Consider the following 17,359-nt stretch of genomic DNA (forward strand, 5'->3'; position numbering starts at 1 on the left):
ATGTAACTATTTACATCTGCAATGATCTTATTTCCAAATAAGTTTACATTCTGAGATCCTGGGGGTTGGACTTTAACACATCATTTTTGGAGGACCCATTCATCCCGTAACAGCATACAAAGTATTTACTAGTTGATTTCTTTAGTACCTGTCTTTACCCACAAAAACATAAGCTATTTCTGTTCACTGATGTATCCTCCATGACTAAAATTCTTGGTACAGAGTAAGCATTCAGTAAATACTTTTTAAATGAATGAGTAACTATGGAAATCCCATTTTCTAATCTTTTCTAAACACCTTGCTAATGTAAATACTGGTATAGTGAAAGTTTTTATGCATAATTATTCACCTACATCTTGGATTGTTTCTTTGGGATATGTTCCCAGAGATAGATTCAACTCAATCTACTACCCCTTATCCTAGTGCTGGCCTGTGCTGCATGAATAGGGAAATCCTATTCATTCAGATGTTGCTCAAATGGAATTTGTGGTGACTTGAAGGAAAGGGTGACCTGGTTCATCTTTGCTCTTTGTTAAGCAAATTAAGGGTGGAGTCAAAGTTTTAGTGGGCAGTAACTCAAATCCTAAAGATTATATGTGGTTATATAACCTTTTTTCCTATTTAAGAATTGGTTTGCCTTTTCCCCAAGTTTTTGCGTAACTTCATAGTTATATTTAATGGCCAGTATTAGAAAATCTTATTTCACAATCTGTTATTATTGGGCATTTAGTTTCTTTCTGATTTGGGGGTATTATAAATAATGTTGTAACGTCTATTTTCAAACATATATTTTTCCCCTCACATCAGTATTTTCTCTTTAGTGTAAATTCTTAAGAATCAAAGACTCTCAAAATGTCCAAGCGATTAAACTATCTTTATGGTGTTTGATATATTTACTTCTTTCATTTGAATCACATGGGCTGAAGGGTATATCCGTACATTTTTTAAAACACATTTTACTTACACATTCATCTTTTAAGAAAAATGGCCCAACTCTTTTTGCCAGTATTGTTATAATCATTAGTTGGTTCATGTTCATTCTTTCTTAGGGAGTGGAGCTTCCTGTTAAGTGGGTACCACCTGCAGGACCTGGGCCAGGCTCAAAGCTGAAAGCAACTCTGTGTGGACTGGCTATAAGGGAGCCAATCACCCTTGGGAGGTTGGCAGAGACTATGCCCATTAAATCCCTCCATACCATGCAGTGCTAAATGGCCCAATCAAATCCTCTATTTAGAAGAATATATATCAGATGATTAAAGAGAAAGCTGATGACTCAGCTTTAGGCTGTTGTTTTTTCTGGAGCAATAGTGAGCAAATATCACTGGTTGTTTACGATACTGGCTGCACATTTTAATGGGTAAACCAATGTCCCTGAATACCTACACTGCTGATCAATAATGCCTCCTTTTGCTGGCCTTTCCCATGGTTCTTTGAAATAAACTTTTATGTTGGTTAACAATTTGTGCATATTACTTCCTTGTAACCCTGAAGGAATGACTAGTAGAGCCAGTACAATAGTACTTTACAGAAGGGAGTACCCCCTGATAATCCTGCCAGTGGTAATGCCTATAAGCAGCTGGGTCCCAAATTCACCAATTCCGAGAGTTGTCACTAAAACCTTTTTTTTTTTGGGCAGGGGGATCAGGTTCAACATGGTGTTGATTTTTTTTTTGGTTATTAGTTAGAAAAATTGAGTACTTAAATGGTCCTTACTTATTTTAAGCCAAGTTCACTAATAGAGAAACTGGCATCTGGAAAATTGGCCTTTAGTGTTGACCGCTAAGTAATGTTCTTCATTTACTGGGGGAATTCATCTAATATTGACTTCAAATTATTCAACAATGAAATCATAGATTTACTGTAGACACAATAGTCCTCAAGCTTACAGAATTTGGGAGCCCCTATTGTCTACTTGAAACTATCATTTTGTTTCTGTCATTTGCATATGTACAAGTCATGGCTAACTTGATTGCTTTGGTGTTTTCCCAGGTAATATTGACTCCAATCCAGAAGACAGTCATCAGTTAAGTAAATAAAACAGGAACAGAACATTGGTACTTACAGTAGGCATGATTTTAAGATAAACCCCAATGAGTCATACCCTTGTATAATCTCCTCCCCTTGAGTGTTGTTGGAGCTAATGAGTTGCATTTAGTGAACAGAATATGGCAAAGATGGTGGGATCGTCACTTCCGTGGTTATGTTATTGCTATGTAAACTGCCATTATAGCAGACTGGAAGGATTGATTCTCCTTTTGGCCATGACGTAGTGAGGTACCATGTGACAAGAAACTGCAGGCAGCCTCCTGAGTCTGAGAGTGGCCCCTGGCTGACAGCTAGCAAGAAAACAGGGACCTCAGTCCTCCAGCTTCAAGGAAGTGAACTCTCTGAAATCACATACACATGGAAGAGGACCCCAAACTCCAGACTCCAGAAAAGAATGCAGCTGTGTCGACACCTAGATCACAGCCTTGTGAGACCCTGAGCAGGGGACCCAGTTAGGCTGTGCCTCAACTCCTGACCTATAGAAACTGAGATGATAAATGGGTGTTGTTTTAAGCCACTAAACTGGGATGTGTTATGAAATGACAGAAATTTAATACAGTCTCCGTATTCAGGGTGGAGTGTAAGAGAGTGTGTTTAAATCTCAGCTTTGCTACTTATTAGATGTACAACCATGGCAATTACTTAACCCCTCTGAATCGGTTACCTTTATGGTAAAATAGGAACAAAAATTATACCTATTTCAGGATGATGAAGAGGGAATGAAATGGTACACGTTGAGTCACTTAACGTGGTACCTGACACATAGTAACTTCTCAATACATGTTTTTCATTGTCATCAGAGGTTGGACATTTTAAATTCCATAATCCTAAATGTTTTTTTCATTATTTTTTTCCATGTTGCTCATGTTTTGAAGATTTTCATTTATCATATTACCTGATTTTATTTATTAAGTAATCATTCATTTTCATTTCCTCATCTATTTTTTTTCTTTTCTTTTCTTTTTTTGAGATGGAATCTCGCTTTGTCACCCAGGCTGGAGTGCAGTGGCGCAATCTTGGCTCCTGAGTATCTGAGAATACAGGCGCGTGCCACCACGCCCAGATAAATTTTTTGTATTTTTTTAGTAGAGACAGGGTTTCACCATGTTACCCCGGCTGGTCTCGAACTCTTGACCTCAAGTGATCCACCTGCCTTGGCCTCCCAAAGTGCTGGGATTACAGGCGTGAGCCACCACACCCAGCCCTCCCCATCTATTTCTAATTCATGACCTACATACAGCTTCTGATTAGCTTGGGGTATTCTTAATAGATTAATTATAATTAATGTAGTTTGGCTAAAAGCAGACATTTAGTGTTATAGTTAGTAGAATTTCCCTTAACTTTTGAAATATAAGAAATGAATTGTTGAACTTTGCCAGATTAACATTTGGAACCACAGTATTAGCTGATTGATGGTAAATAGGCATTGGGTGACTTTCTGCAGCTAAGCAAGGCAATCATGATTTGCCTTTATATGCCAGCATATTTGCTCAGGTATTGCTGGATGGGTGAGAATGGCTGAAAAGAAAATTGTTAGTTCAAGTGAAGGAAGGAAGTGCCCAGAAAGAAAAAGAAGATAAAATATTAACATTATTTAGGTACTTAATGGCTGGGAATTAACTTATGAATCACAAAAGTTTTAGGAATTGTTGTGCAATGTCAGTATTTAAATTATGGTAAAATGAATAAGTATGCTTCATTTATGTTGTGTTTATAGTAAAATGCTCTTATTTTGTAATTTATTTTGTGTATAATAAAATAAGAGCATTTTAATCTAAAATTATAATATTTGAAGTATGATTGCTACTCTTTCATTAGTGCTTTATTTCCTCTTTGAATATTATCTAAAATACTGCATTATATTATGTTATTAATATCAAGGCCTAATGTATTCAGTTTCTAGATGAACACTTTTCAAGTTGATTACAGACTTGATAGGGAATTATATCTATTTAATAGAAGTCTCTTTTGTACAATCTTAGCTAAAATTCTGAGAAACAAGAAAAAGCTATGTTATAAGGAACTAGTTCATCTGCTGTAAAAGTACACTGACATTTTAAAGTGCAAAAAACCAAAATACAGCTTAAGAAGTATGTCTGAAAAGTTAATGTTAAATAAATTAGATTTTCCAGGTTATACTCTGTATACGCCCTGAAAAAGTTCTGCAATACAACGCATAGAAAACATACACATACTCACACAACAGACACATAATACATAAAACACCCACAGTGCACACACGCAAAACACACAAATGGCAACCCCTGTAAGCATATTAAGGTCTCTGAGAAGTCCTACAATAGAGACCTACTAAGTTTTGTTTAATCATGTGCTTCTCCAGTTGATCTCAGAATCCTTCCCCCACCATCACAGGTAACCCTGATTCCTGATGACTTTGTGTTCCTTGGAACACACTTTATGAATGACGGCTCTATGAGATTTTTCCCAAGGAAAACTATTACATAGGAGAAGTGTAAGATGCCCTCAACATTTACGGGTAAAAAACAGATACCACCATTAAAATAACCCATATATCAGAAACAATACCTCCAAATTATGTGAAGAACATTGAGAATTCTTGCAGGGACTGAAAATCTTTATTTCCTTCTGGAATCCAGGTTCTTTCTTTTGGTGTTATGTACAGATAAAGCCAGGTCTATCTGCAGGTGATCACTGTGCTGCTAGTCTCTGTTCACATTGGTAGAAAGATGTCGTTGGGCAGTAAAAGATGGTCATCTTCCTGCAAAATGAGTCAGTAACCCAAGGGTGAAAGCTGTGTCTCCCCCACAAGTTCTATCAGCATCTTTTGACTTGACAGCACAATTGGGAGCCTTATCCTTTCTGCATTCCTGACACAGAGGACCAAAGGCCACTCCTCAACAACTTGTACCGCTCTCTCTGTTTATTCCATAAAGAATGAAAAAGGAATATATTTCCACACTTTAAGACTATATGGTGGGGCATTTGGAGGGTGCTTACTCTGATAATTAAAAGGATTTTATCTTCATAAGGAAATCGACATTTGCTGTCAGGATGCCAGACCACAATTCTATAGAAGCTTTTCTCTTTTTTTTTGATTGATATGGTTTGGCTGTGTGTCTCCACCCAAATCTCATGTCGAATTGTAATCCCCATATGTGAGGGGATGCTCCTGGTGGGAGGTAATTGGGTCATGAGGGTGGATTTCCTCCTTGCTGTTTTTGTGATAGTGAGTGAGTTCTCACGAGATCTGATGGTTTAAAAGTGTATGACACTTTCCCCTTCACTCTCTGTCTCTCCTGCTCTGCCATGGTAAGATGTGCTTGCTTTCTCTTCATCTTCTACCATGACTGTAAGTTTCCTGAGGCCTTCCAACCATGCTTCCTGTCCAGCATGTGGAACTGGAACTGTGAGTCAATTAAACCTCTTTTATTCATAAATTACCCAGTCTCAGGTAGTTCTTTATAGCAATGTGAGAACGGACTAATACAGAAAATTTGTATCAGGAAAGTGGGGCATTGCTTTAGAGATACCTGAAAATGTGGAAGCAACTTTGGAATTGGGTAACAGGCAGAGGTTGGAACAGTTTGGAGGGTTTGGAAGAAGACAGGAAGATGTGGGAAAGCTTGGAACATCCTAGAGACTTGTTGAATGGTTTTGACCAAAATGCTAATAGTAATATAGACAATAACATCCAGGCTGAGATGGTCTCAGATGGAGATGAGGAACTTATTGGGAACTGGAGTAAAGGTCACTGTTATGCTTTAGCAAAGAGACTGGCAGCATTTTGCCCCTGCCCTAGAGATTTGTGGAACTTTGAACTTGAGAGAGATGATTTAGGGTATCTGGCAGGAGAAATTTCTAAGCAGCAAAGCATTCAAGATGTGACCTGGCTGTTTCTGCAAGTGCATGCTTATATGTGTGAAGAAAGAGATTATCTGAAACTGGAACTTATATTTAAAAGGGAAACAGATCATAGCAGTTTGGAAAATTTGCACCCTGGCTACGTGGTAGAAAAGAAAGACCCAGGCTGGGCGCAGTGGCTCACACTTATAATCTCAGTACTTTGGGAGGCTGAGGTGGGCGGATCACCTGAGGGTGGGCGTTTGAGACCACCCTGATCAACTTGGAGAAACCCCGTCTGTACTAAAAATACAAAATTAGCCAGGTGTGGTGGCGCATGCCTATAAGCCCAGCTACTCGGGAGGCTGAGGCAGGAGAATTGCTTGAATCCAGAAGGCAGAGGTTGCAATGAGCTGAGATCGTGCCATTCCACTCCAGCCTGGGCAACAAGAGTGAAACTCCATCTCAAAAAAAAAAAAAAAAAAAAGAAAGAAAAGAAAAAAAAGACCCATTTTCTGGGAAGACATTCAACCTTGTTGCAAAAATTTGCATAAGTAAAGAGGAGCTGAATGTTAATAGCCAAGGCAATGGGGAAAATGTCTCCAGGGGATTTCAGAGACCTTCAAGGCAGCCCTTCCCATTGCAGGCCTGGTAGCCTAGGAGGAAAAAAATGGATTGATGGACCAGGCCCAGGACCCTGCTGCTCTATGCAACCTTGGGACATGGCACCCTGTTTCCCAGCTGCTCCAGCTCCAGCTGTGACTAAAAGGGGCCAAGGTGCAACCCAGGCTGTTGCTTCAGAGAATGCAAGCCCCAGGTTTTGGCAGCTTCCACATGGTGTTGGGCCTGCAGGTGTGCAGAAGGCAAGAGTTTGGGAGCCTCTACCTAAATTTCAGAGGATGTGTGGAAACACTTGGATGTCCAGGCAGAAGTCTGCTGCAGGGAAAGAGCCTTCATGAAGAACCTCTACTAGGGCAGTGTGGAGGAGAAATGTGCGGTTGGAGCCCCAACAGAATCCCCACTGGGGCACTCCCTAGTGGTGCTGTGAGAAGGCAACCATCCTCCAGACCCCAAAATGGTAGATCCACTGACAGCTTGCACTATGCACCTGGAAAAGCTGCAGGCACTCAATGCCAAGCCGTAAAAGCAGCTGCAGGGGTTATACCCCAGAGCCACAGAAGTGGAGCTTCCCAAGGCCTTGGGAGCTCACTCCTTGCATCAGCATGCCCTGGATATGAGACATGGAGTCAAATGAGATTATTTTGGAATGTTAAGATTTAGTAACCACCCTGCTGGGTTTCATACTTGCGTGGGGCTTATAGCCCCTTTGTTTTGGCCAATTTCTCCCTTTTGGAATGGAACATTCACGCAAGCCTGTACCCCCATTGTATCTTGGAAGTAACTAACTTGTTTTTGATTTTACAGACTTACAGGTGGAAGGGACTTGCCTGGTCTCAGATGAGACTTTGGACTTGGACTTTTGAGTTAATGCTGAAATGAAATAAGACTTTGAGGGACTGTTGGGAAGGCATTATTGGTTTTGAAATGTGGGAAGGATATGAGATTTGGGAGGGGCCAGGGGTGAAATGATATGGTTTGGCTCTGTGTCCCCACTCAAATCTCATAGCGAATTGTAATCCCCACATGTCGGGGAAAGGGCCTAGTGGGAGGTGATTGGATCATGGGAGCAGATTTCCCCCTTGCTGTTTGACATTCCTGCTTTCCCTTCACCTTCTATCATGATTTTTGTAAGTTTCCTGAGGCCTCCACCCATGCTTCCTGTACAGCTTGTGGAACTGTGAGTCAATTAAACCTCTTTCCTTCATAAATTACCCAGTCTCAGGTAGTTCTTTATAGCAATGTGAGAATAGACCAATACAATGATTATCTGTTTATTATCTAAAAGATGCAGTCCTAACTTTCTGTTTATATTAACCCTAATATTTTGATCTTCATTTTTTTAACTTTGTGAACAGTAGAGTTTTATCCAAATGTGAAGTTTTATACCTTCACAGCTATCACTCCAATAAAGATATTTATTCTATTAAACAAAACATTTTAAAATGTTTTAACATATACAAATATATTTACAACATAATCTGCCAACTGAAGACTCCAACAAAGTTTACAGTACCTAAAACAGAATACAGATGCCTACAATAGTTTGCAGACTGATTTAGTTCACAGTTACATCTATTGTTTTAAGAAATACCATTAATACAAATGCATGATTTACAGTATTCCCATTACAGCAAGAAAAAATAAATTTATAAAGTAAGGTGTCCTTTAGGTATTTATTATGCCAAGTATATCAAGTATTTACTTTTTTTTCCTTTTTTTTGAGATAGGGTCTTGCCGTGTCCCCTAGGCTGGAGTGCAGTGGTGCAGTCTCAATTATGCCAGGTACTTAAATGATTATTCTCATTATGACATAAGAATAATGGTCTTTTAGTGATGAAAGATAAATTGTATTAGCTCAAAGACCACTGAAGAGCTTCCAGGAGGTTCCAAAGTAAAATCTGGCTATTCTTTATGTGAAATAAATAGAATAGCAGCAATCTCAGTGTATTCCTTAAACATAAACCAATGTGATTCCATTTATGTTCATTGGGCCTTAAGTAAATGACTTGTTACAAATAAAAATCAAATTTTAGAAACTAGTTAACACCACTGGTCTAAGTTTGCTTTTTTGGGTTTTTTTTGTTTGTTTGTTTGTTTTTTGAGACAGAGTCTCACTCTGTCACCCATGCTGGAGTGCAGTGGCCCGATCTCAGCTCACTGCAAGCTCTGCCTCCCGGGCTCACGCCATTCTCCTGCCTCATCCTCTCAAGCAGCTGGGACTACAGGTGCCCACCACTATGCCTGGCTAATTTTTTGTATTTTTAGTAGAGACAGGGTTTCACTGTGTTAGCCAGGATGGTCTCAATTTCCTGACCTCATGATAGCCAGGACGGTCTCGATCTCCTGACCTCATGATCCGCCCACCTTGGCCTCCCAAAGTGCTGGGATTACAGGCGTGAGCCACTGTGCCAGGCTGTAAGTTTGGTATTTAATTGCTTGCATATGTCTGAGACATTTTACCATGAAGTACATATTAAAAATTAACAATTATTTCTAACTTATACATAAGCCAAAATGCTCACTCTTTTTTTTGTAGGAAAGTTAGAGATTGTATATTATTGAAAAAGTTCATTTTCCAGGGCTTCAAAATGACCAGGGGAGTCAAGAGATACTATCATGGAATCAAACAATGAATTTTTGTATTAACCTATATGTACATTGACTATTTCGCATTGACTAAGCTGCCTTAGCTAGAAAAACAAGGTTCTGTCATTTCTTTCCTGATCTTTTCCTTTCCTTCCTTATTCACCAAGGAGGATGGCCCAGCAGCATCTCAGCCTACGCTTTTAAACTCACCTTCTCTATGCCCTCTACCCAATGTCCACATCAACCAAGGATCCCTGAAGGATTCTTTAACAGCACTAATGTACTGACCATTACTCTACATTTTTCTAGATGGCTCTGAGGTCCAAGTAAAAGATAATATTTGCAACCAACTCACTGGAGTTGACCATCAAAACTCTTTTCCAGGTATGGTCTCCTTCGTTATCTGAGGCAGAAATTTTTTATTGCTTTCTTTCTATTCCAATTGAATTAAGATATGACAATCTTCCCATGTACATCAAAGATGACTTACAGAATTTCTTGGTGGGCTATAAGGTGGGAGTCCATCACCAACTAAGATTTCAAGATGGCATCCATAGATGAGCACATTGGTTACAAACTGTATGGAAGAGAGCTTTTTCCTACCATAAACATTTTTTTCTTCTCAAAAAAGAGTTTGCAATTTGCAACCAAATGGACTGGAAAATCTGGCACAAAAATCCTGGGCCTTTTCCACAAATGTCCTGTCTGCTTTATTTGGGGCCATTACTTTGACCACTATTTCCCAATGGGTTTTGTAATGTCATAAGTTAACAAAAGACCTGTGCAAACAGGATACAGCGTGGTCTGATGCTCATCGACTTTTCTGTAATTACAGGCACACTCAGGCATCACAGAAAATAATATGTATTGTGGAATCCCTCACTTGATGAATAATCTAGATGATCAGAAATGTGGCACTATTTTGGCTTTCAGGTGGAAAAGCACCCTGAATCCAGCTTCCTGCTATGAATGAATACTGAGCTTGGGTTGGTGGAAATTGATTTTCGAGATAAGTAAGTATGGCCATATTCTAAGGTTCCTGGAATCAACTGTGTTCCCTTTAGGTGGTGTGGGATTTTGTGCATGGGACTGGGTATGCCTATGTGTGAATCCAAGTGGTATGATTCTGAGTGTTTGTGCATGTGTTCTTGGCAAAATGCTCACTCTTACCATGGAAGCAAAACTCACTTCTGAAAATAGCCTACTCATGTAATATGTAAACACATGGAGCTTTGAGATAGACTAAGAACATGCTCCTATGTTCTATGGATCAAAATGCAAAGGTATCTGTACATATGGAAATGAAGACATTTTTGTTAATTTGGGATATATTGATATTACATAACTATGTGCATACCTATATAGACCATAAAACAAATTTTGACAATGTTTCTAATGACAACATACTTTCTAAGCCCCAAATACTGGACATAAATATGAAAATGAGTTTTTCTGTTTTTAAATACAGTTTTTAAGTGGAAAAGCAAAACCAACACTCTCCGTTATAACATGGACTGGCCTTTAAAAGGTTCAGAGTCAAAAACCTCTTGTTGTTCCCCAATGTGATAAAACACATAATCTTTCTCTCTCTGGTGAGGAAGTCTGATCATCTCTAGTGTTTTGTCTTAAAAATTGCTTTCCAGGATAGGTCGGGCGCAGTGGCTCACACCTGTAATCCAGCACTTCGGGAGGCTGAGGCAGGCAGATCACCTGAGGTCAGGAGTTCGAGACCAGCCTGGCCAACATGGTGAAACCCCGTCTCTACTAAAAATACCAAAATTAGCCGGGCATGGTGGTACCACGTTTCTCAGTCCCTAGAGACTTTCTTTCTTTCTTTCTTTTTTGTTTTTTTCAAGGAAGCGTTTTGCTGTGCCACCCAGGCTTGAGTGCAGATTTGAGACCATGGCTTACAGCAGCCTCGACCTTTCCTGGCCAAGAGCCTTTCTTTTTTTTTTTTTCTTTTTTTGAGACGGAGTCTCGCTCTGTTGCCCAGGCTGGAGAGCAGTGGCGCCATCTCGGCTCACTATAAGTTCCGCCTCCTGGATTCAAGCCATTCTCCTGCCTCTGCCTCCCGAGTAGCTGGGACTACAGGCGCCCGCCACCACGCCCTGCTAATTTTTTGTATTTTTAGTAGAGATGGGGTTTCACTGTGTTAGCCGAGATGGTCTCGATCTCCTGACCTTGTGATCTGCCTGCCTCGGCCTCCCAAAATGCTGGGATTACAGGCGTGAGCGACTGCGCCCGGCCACCAAGAGCCTTTCTTAGCACCAACTGTGTACATTGTGTACTGCCCTTTAGCCTTTGCGCTTTGCAGCCTAATCCAAGCCAACTGCTGAACGAGACACGCGTCTCCGCAGTCTCCGAGTCTTCATGGCTTTGGTTGTTAATCACTCTCAGCAATAGCCAAATCCCTTCCTCCACGTTGGTCTGTTCTCCCTAACTGAAAATGCAAGTGAAGGTGGACGGTTTGCCGTTCTGAGGAGCCCCTTATCAGTAATAATGTAGCAACTTCAGAAAAGTTAGCTGAGCAGCCTAGAGAAATAAGCAAAGGCCAGAATGTAGAAAGCCTTGACTCCATGCTGCTTCGTGAGAACAGGGGTTCTTAGACCTATCAGAGCAGCAGCACCTTTTGACAGCGAATGCTTTCCATCTTATCAAAGGTGGTGTCACCTTTCTTCAAAGCAATGCGGCTGAAACTCTCGACCAAGTTCTCCGCAGCTTCTTCGTCTTGCGGATCTTCTCGCCCGGCTGCAGCTCAAAGAGGTGGCACCTCTGGGCAACGCAGGGCCCCGGCAACGTCCCCAAACTGGTGGAGAGCAGGCGCGCGCCAAGGCCTGCTCCTCCTCCACGCGCCTTCGGCGGCTCAGGAGGTGGGGCGGCGGCGTCTTCCTTGGTGCCAGGCCTACGTAAGTTTTCCTTAAGGCCTAACTGACAATTCCGCACAGGAAGCCTGTATTGCTGAAATTAGAACAAAAGGCCTATGTACCTTAATGCATTCATATTGCATATTTTAAATAAAACCATGGTTTCCCACAGAGTGACTTCTACTCTAAGAAATGGGGCCAGGAGCGGTGGCTCACACTTGTAATCCCAGCACTTTGGGAGGCTGAGGCAGGTGGATCACTTGAGGTCAGGAGTTCAAGACGAGTCTGGCCAATAGGGTGAAACCCTGTCTCTATTAAAAATACACACACACACAAAAAAAAAAAAAATAAGAAAAAAGAAAAAAAAAAAAAACCTGGCGAGGTGGCGGATGCCTGTAGTCCCAGCTACTCAGGGGGGTGAGGCACAAGGACCGCTTGAACCCGGGAGGCAGAGGTTGCAGAGTCGATATCGCGCCGTTGCGCTCCAGTCTGGGCGACAGAGTCAGATTCTGTCTCTAAATAAATAAATAAATGTATGTATGTAAAGAAATGTAATATCCTGGCAACTTCTAGATAAGCTTTTTATTAGTAAATTACCTATTTATTAAGGTACAGTGAGGGAAAGAACTTGCTAAAAATTATTTTGATTCGGTTCACTCAATATTTGAATACGTGCAAGACATTTTGCTATGCATTTTGCCTCTTGATCTATAAGCAAGAAGTAAATATATATTTTCATCCTTCCAGAATAATTTTCACCCGTATTTGATGGGTATTTGTAGACTGAACATGTGCCAGAGCCAATCTGTCCTTTCTTCTTAAACTCATAGGACTAACCAGGCTGGCAAGTGGTAAATGACACCAAACTAGGCTAGATTCATAGGAATTTAAAAATGTCAACGGACAATATCTACTCACAAACAGATTTTCTAAAAAAATGAAAAAATTTCTTTATCACCATGCTGAGTTGACATATTACCATCCTCTTCTAACCTTTTTTTTTGAGACGGAGTCTCGCTCTGTCACCCAGGCTGGAGTGCAGTGGCGCTATCTCAGCTCACTGCAAGCTCCGCCTCCTGGGCTCACGCCATTCTCCTGCCTCAGCCTCCAGAGTAGCTGGGACTACAGGCGCCCGCCACTGTGCCTGGCTAGTTTTTTTTTTTTTTTTTTTGTATTTTTAGTAGAGATGGGGTTTCAACATGGTCTTGATCTCCTGACCTTATGATCTGCCCACCTCGGCCTCCCAAAGTGCTGGGATTACAGGCGTGAGCCACCGCGCCCGGCCCTCTTCTAACCTTTTCATTGTAGCATCTCGAGTTGAAACACCAGAGCCAACAGTTTGAAATACACATATGGTTTAGGAGGCTGTGTTGCTATAGGACATTTCTGCCCTATCAATGGTACAGAGACAGGAACTTCCTTAGCTCTTTTGCCTGAGGTCATTTGTAGAGACTCAAGTCTCAGTGATGGGATTCGGAGGGCTGCCTGTTAATTTTCGAGAGTGGGTTGTGATGGTTATGTTTATGTGCCCACTTGGCTAGGCCATGATATTCAGTCAAGCTTTCTAGATGCTTGTGTGAGCTATATTTACGTGAGGTGAACATTTAAATCAGCAGACTTTGACTAAAGCAGATTGCTCTCCAAAATGTGGTGACCCTCACCCAATCAATTGAAGGCCTTAAAAGAAAAAAGGCTGAGCTATTTTGAGGCAGAGGGAGTTATACCAGCAGGCTGCCTTCCAACTTGAGATGCAACATCTTGTCCCTGGGTCTTCAGCTTGCAGGCCTACCCTGCAGATTTTGGACTTGTTAACCTCCATAATCATGTGAGCCAGCCAATTCTTCAAAATCAATCTGTCTCTCTCTCTCTACACACACACCCACCCACCCTTTCAGTTCTGTTTTTCTGGAGAACCCTGACTAATTGATGGGTAGCCTTTAATATGCTTCATTGTCAAACCCATGAGCGGCTTTGTAAAAACAATCTGGGATGGCAAGGAAGACTTTTTTGGCTTGGTTCCCAAATTTGGCTTTGACCTTTGCCTAGACTTTGGCCCCTGAATTCCCCCATGAAAACCCTGTGACTGACCCTCAGGACCCAGCTGTCTCTGCCTCTTGAATAACATGCCAAGCTCCCTTACATAGAGCTGAGTCTGAGCCACTAGGCATTTTTCTCTCCAGCTAAAATTACACGGGACTCACTCCTAACTTTGCACAATTTAAGAATCGATTCAGAATTTAACTAGTGAGCATGTCTGAGTTCCAATATCATACAAGGTTAAATCATTAATACTTGAAGATTCAAACAGCATTTTCCTGTACTTGCCCTTTTCAACTCACATAGAGGTGACCCTGTTCTATTATAGTGCCACTTTATACAATTTTGGTCCATTTCTGCTCATGCTTTCCACTACACCCAATGCTGGAGACAGGACCTATAAAACACTAACTCATGGCGTCACTTGTGTAAATACCGTAATCTATGTACATGATCCAGCTGTGAATGTTGGTAATATTCATAATTATAATGCTCATATTTACTGAGTGCTCACTATGTGCCAGGCATTACTTTGTAGGTGCTAAACCCTTTAATGCTCACACCAATCTTAAATGAGGTAGGTGCTATGATTATCCCCATTTTATAGATGAGGAAATTAAGCCACACCCTCAATGGCACCATAAATAGTAGATGACCCCTGAGATTGTTCAGCTGCACCGACTGGCAGCCATTCCTGATGCTCTGCTGCTGGCCTTGGGAATTTCTCCTTCTGCTTCTATCCACAAGGGCACACAGCATGGCAATCCCCTAATCCTGCCTTTGAGGATGCTACCCTGAGAAGCAGAGCCTGTGGCTCTTTGCTTCCCACCAGGGAGCAAAGCTCTTCAGTCTTAGATTTTTTTCTGGCTGATCCTCTTTTCTCAGGACGCTGTGGCTTCTGTTCTAGTGTCTAATTTGTCATCATTCATTTTTTTCCTGCTCACCCCAACATGTGGCCCCTACTTGTTTTTGTGTTATGTTTCTGTGCCCTGTCCCTTCTCTGGAGGGTCTCAGGAAACATCCTGGTGGGCTCAGCATGCTAGGGGCTGCTCTTCACCTTCTCAGCTCCTTTTGATGTAAACTGTACTGCAAGACTGAGGGCTTTGGATAGTTGAGGCTTTTTTTTATCCATACAAAAAATACACTGACTCACCTCTCCTGACTTGTACATAAGATTATCTTGACTCTCTTCACATATCTTGTTCCTTAACCAAAGTCCAATACTGCTTATTTCATTTAAGTATGACTTCAATGAACTTCTTAATTTGAAGAGTTGTAAGTTCTCAGTGATTCTGGTGAAATGTTTTCTTAACTTTGAGATGACTGTCTTCTCTTCCTGTAAGTCACTGAAGAAATCTTCCTAAAGTGAAACAAGCCTTTCTGCATGTCTCTCTTTGGAGCAGACTTCAACTGGCCCTTTAACATGCCCCTCCTTTGAGCAGAGGCACACTTCTTCTCTGTGTGTCTTTGTATCCCCTTATACACCAGGAATCCATGGAGCCCATCATACCAGGTGCCCATAGCATGGTAACTAGGAAGTAGCATAAAAAATACTACCCTACAAAAAAGGAGAGCTGTTACAACCCAATTCATTAATTCCTGGTAGAATTGAAGGGTTAGGTCCTGCTAGACCTGGGTAGATTGGGCTGTCACTGTCGGGAGGCAAGTATAGGCAGGAAAGAGCTGACAGAGTAGGTCTGAGACTTCAGAGCAGAGCCCTACAGTCAGAAACAGAGGTAGTGGCTCCTGGTGGCCTCTGGCACAGACACTGAGGAAATAATGGCCAGGTTGGAACCAGGAGAGGGACGGGGGACAGAGGTAGAGAGCCAAGGGAAAAGCTGGATGTGGGTTCAAGCGCAGGCTACGAGACACAGAATTATGAGGCTCAGGGACATCTATGCTGATACTTTCTCAGAGAGCAATGGCTTTTCTGAAGTGACAGGTTGACCCCCATTCTCCGAGGATTAAAGGGTCCCATTGTCCTGGAGCCAGCATGGGGGGCTCTTCATATCATAAGTGATAGTGCTGACAGCACGTTTATATTATTTTCTTTAGCAGGAGTTTAGGTGTTCCCAGAACACTGAATTGAACTAAGAGCGAGAGAAAGAGAGAGAGAGAAGTGAGTGAGATGCTGTTGAGTTGAGGTAACCTATCTGTGAAATACATATTTTAAAATTTAGCCATTTGTATAGCTGATTGTCTCCTTAACATTCCATTTAGGGAAGGAAGGGGATCTGTCTTACGAGTCAGATATTTCAGTTTAGCCATCTCATTTGCTATTCCTCTCACAGTAGAGGAAAGCCAAGTGAGTTGCGTAAATGGAATAATTACATTTCCTATTCCTGGGCGACACATTTGCCAATTCTTTCTTAATAGCATTAGAGCCAGGCACGGTGGCTCAGGCCTGTCATCCAAGCAGTTAGGGAGGCTGAGGTGGGAGGGCTTGAGCTCAGGAATTCGAAACCAGCCTGGGCAACATGGTGAGACCTTGTCTCTACTAAAAATATAGCTGTGCTCAGTGGCACACGCTTGTGGCCCCAGCTACTTGGGAGGCTGAGATGGAAGGACTGCTTGGGCCTGGAAGGTTGAGGCTGCAGGAGCTGTGATTGTGTCACTGCACTCCAGACTGCACGGCAGAGCGAGATCCTGCCTCAAAAAAAAAAAAAAAAAAAAAAAAAAAAAGCATTAGAATAGATAGATTCAGGAAAACCCCCTGTGTACATGCAAAAGGTAGTAGTTGTTAGCATAACTTACAGCATAGATCTCTGGACATAATGAAAAAGAGGCCGCACTGGTCCACAGATTAGAAAGATACATATGTAGAGAAAATGATTTTTGAGCCTCCTTTAAAGATACTATTCCAACTTAATCCATAAACATAATGATAGCATTCCTCACTTACTTTACAGCTACTTCATCATTTTGTCCCATCTAGAGAAGACTCATCTCTGATAGGATAACTCTCATTTATCTCCTGTGTGGCTGGGACTCCCACCCATAAACCTACATAATTAGAGGCCTGGAGATTCACATTCCTTCTCTTGGTTTGTCTTTTAAAAACTCCCATTTGTTCAGTTTCCCTGGCACATCATACATGTTCTTGCCTTCCTTTCCTTCTTCTCAGGCTCCCAGGCCACTACAGCACATTTTCTAGAACTTTCCTGAGATATAATGCCTTTATCTAAACACTCTGTGGCTGAGTTCTGGTAAATAATGACAGGCATGTGTGGACTTGTGGGCAGAAGTAGGTTTTGCCTCTGTGCTTTTTCTCAGTGGGAAGCCCAGGAGGCTGGCCCTGTTTCAACCTCCAGATCTTTCTTTTTATGAAGATAATGATGATCACAGAGTCATATTATTGGCCTCCCTGCGGGCACTCAGAGGCA

At 41.6% G+C, this 17,359-nt stretch overlaps 1 long non-coding RNA gene across 1 annotated transcript in view; it reads left to right on the plus strand.

The window, feature by feature from the left end:
- LOC134728960 (uncharacterized) overlaps positions 1 to 7,686 on the plus strand; it is a 43,755-nt gene extending 36,069 nt beyond the window's left edge. Inside the window, exon 3 of the long non-coding RNA XR_010109807.1 lies at positions 1,990 to 7,686. This is a non-coding gene — a long non-coding RNA (uncharacterized LOC134728960). The remainder of the gene's footprint in view (positions 1 to 1,989) is intronic.
- Positions 7,687 to 17,359: the final 9,673 nt, after the last annotated feature.

Source organism: Pan paniscus, chromosome 15, assembly GCF_029289425.2.
Source record: "Pan paniscus chromosome 15, NHGRI_mPanPan1-v2.0_pri, whole genome shotgun sequence".
Classification (NCBI taxonomy): Eukaryota; Metazoa; Chordata; class Mammalia; order Primates; family Hominidae; genus Pan; species Pan paniscus.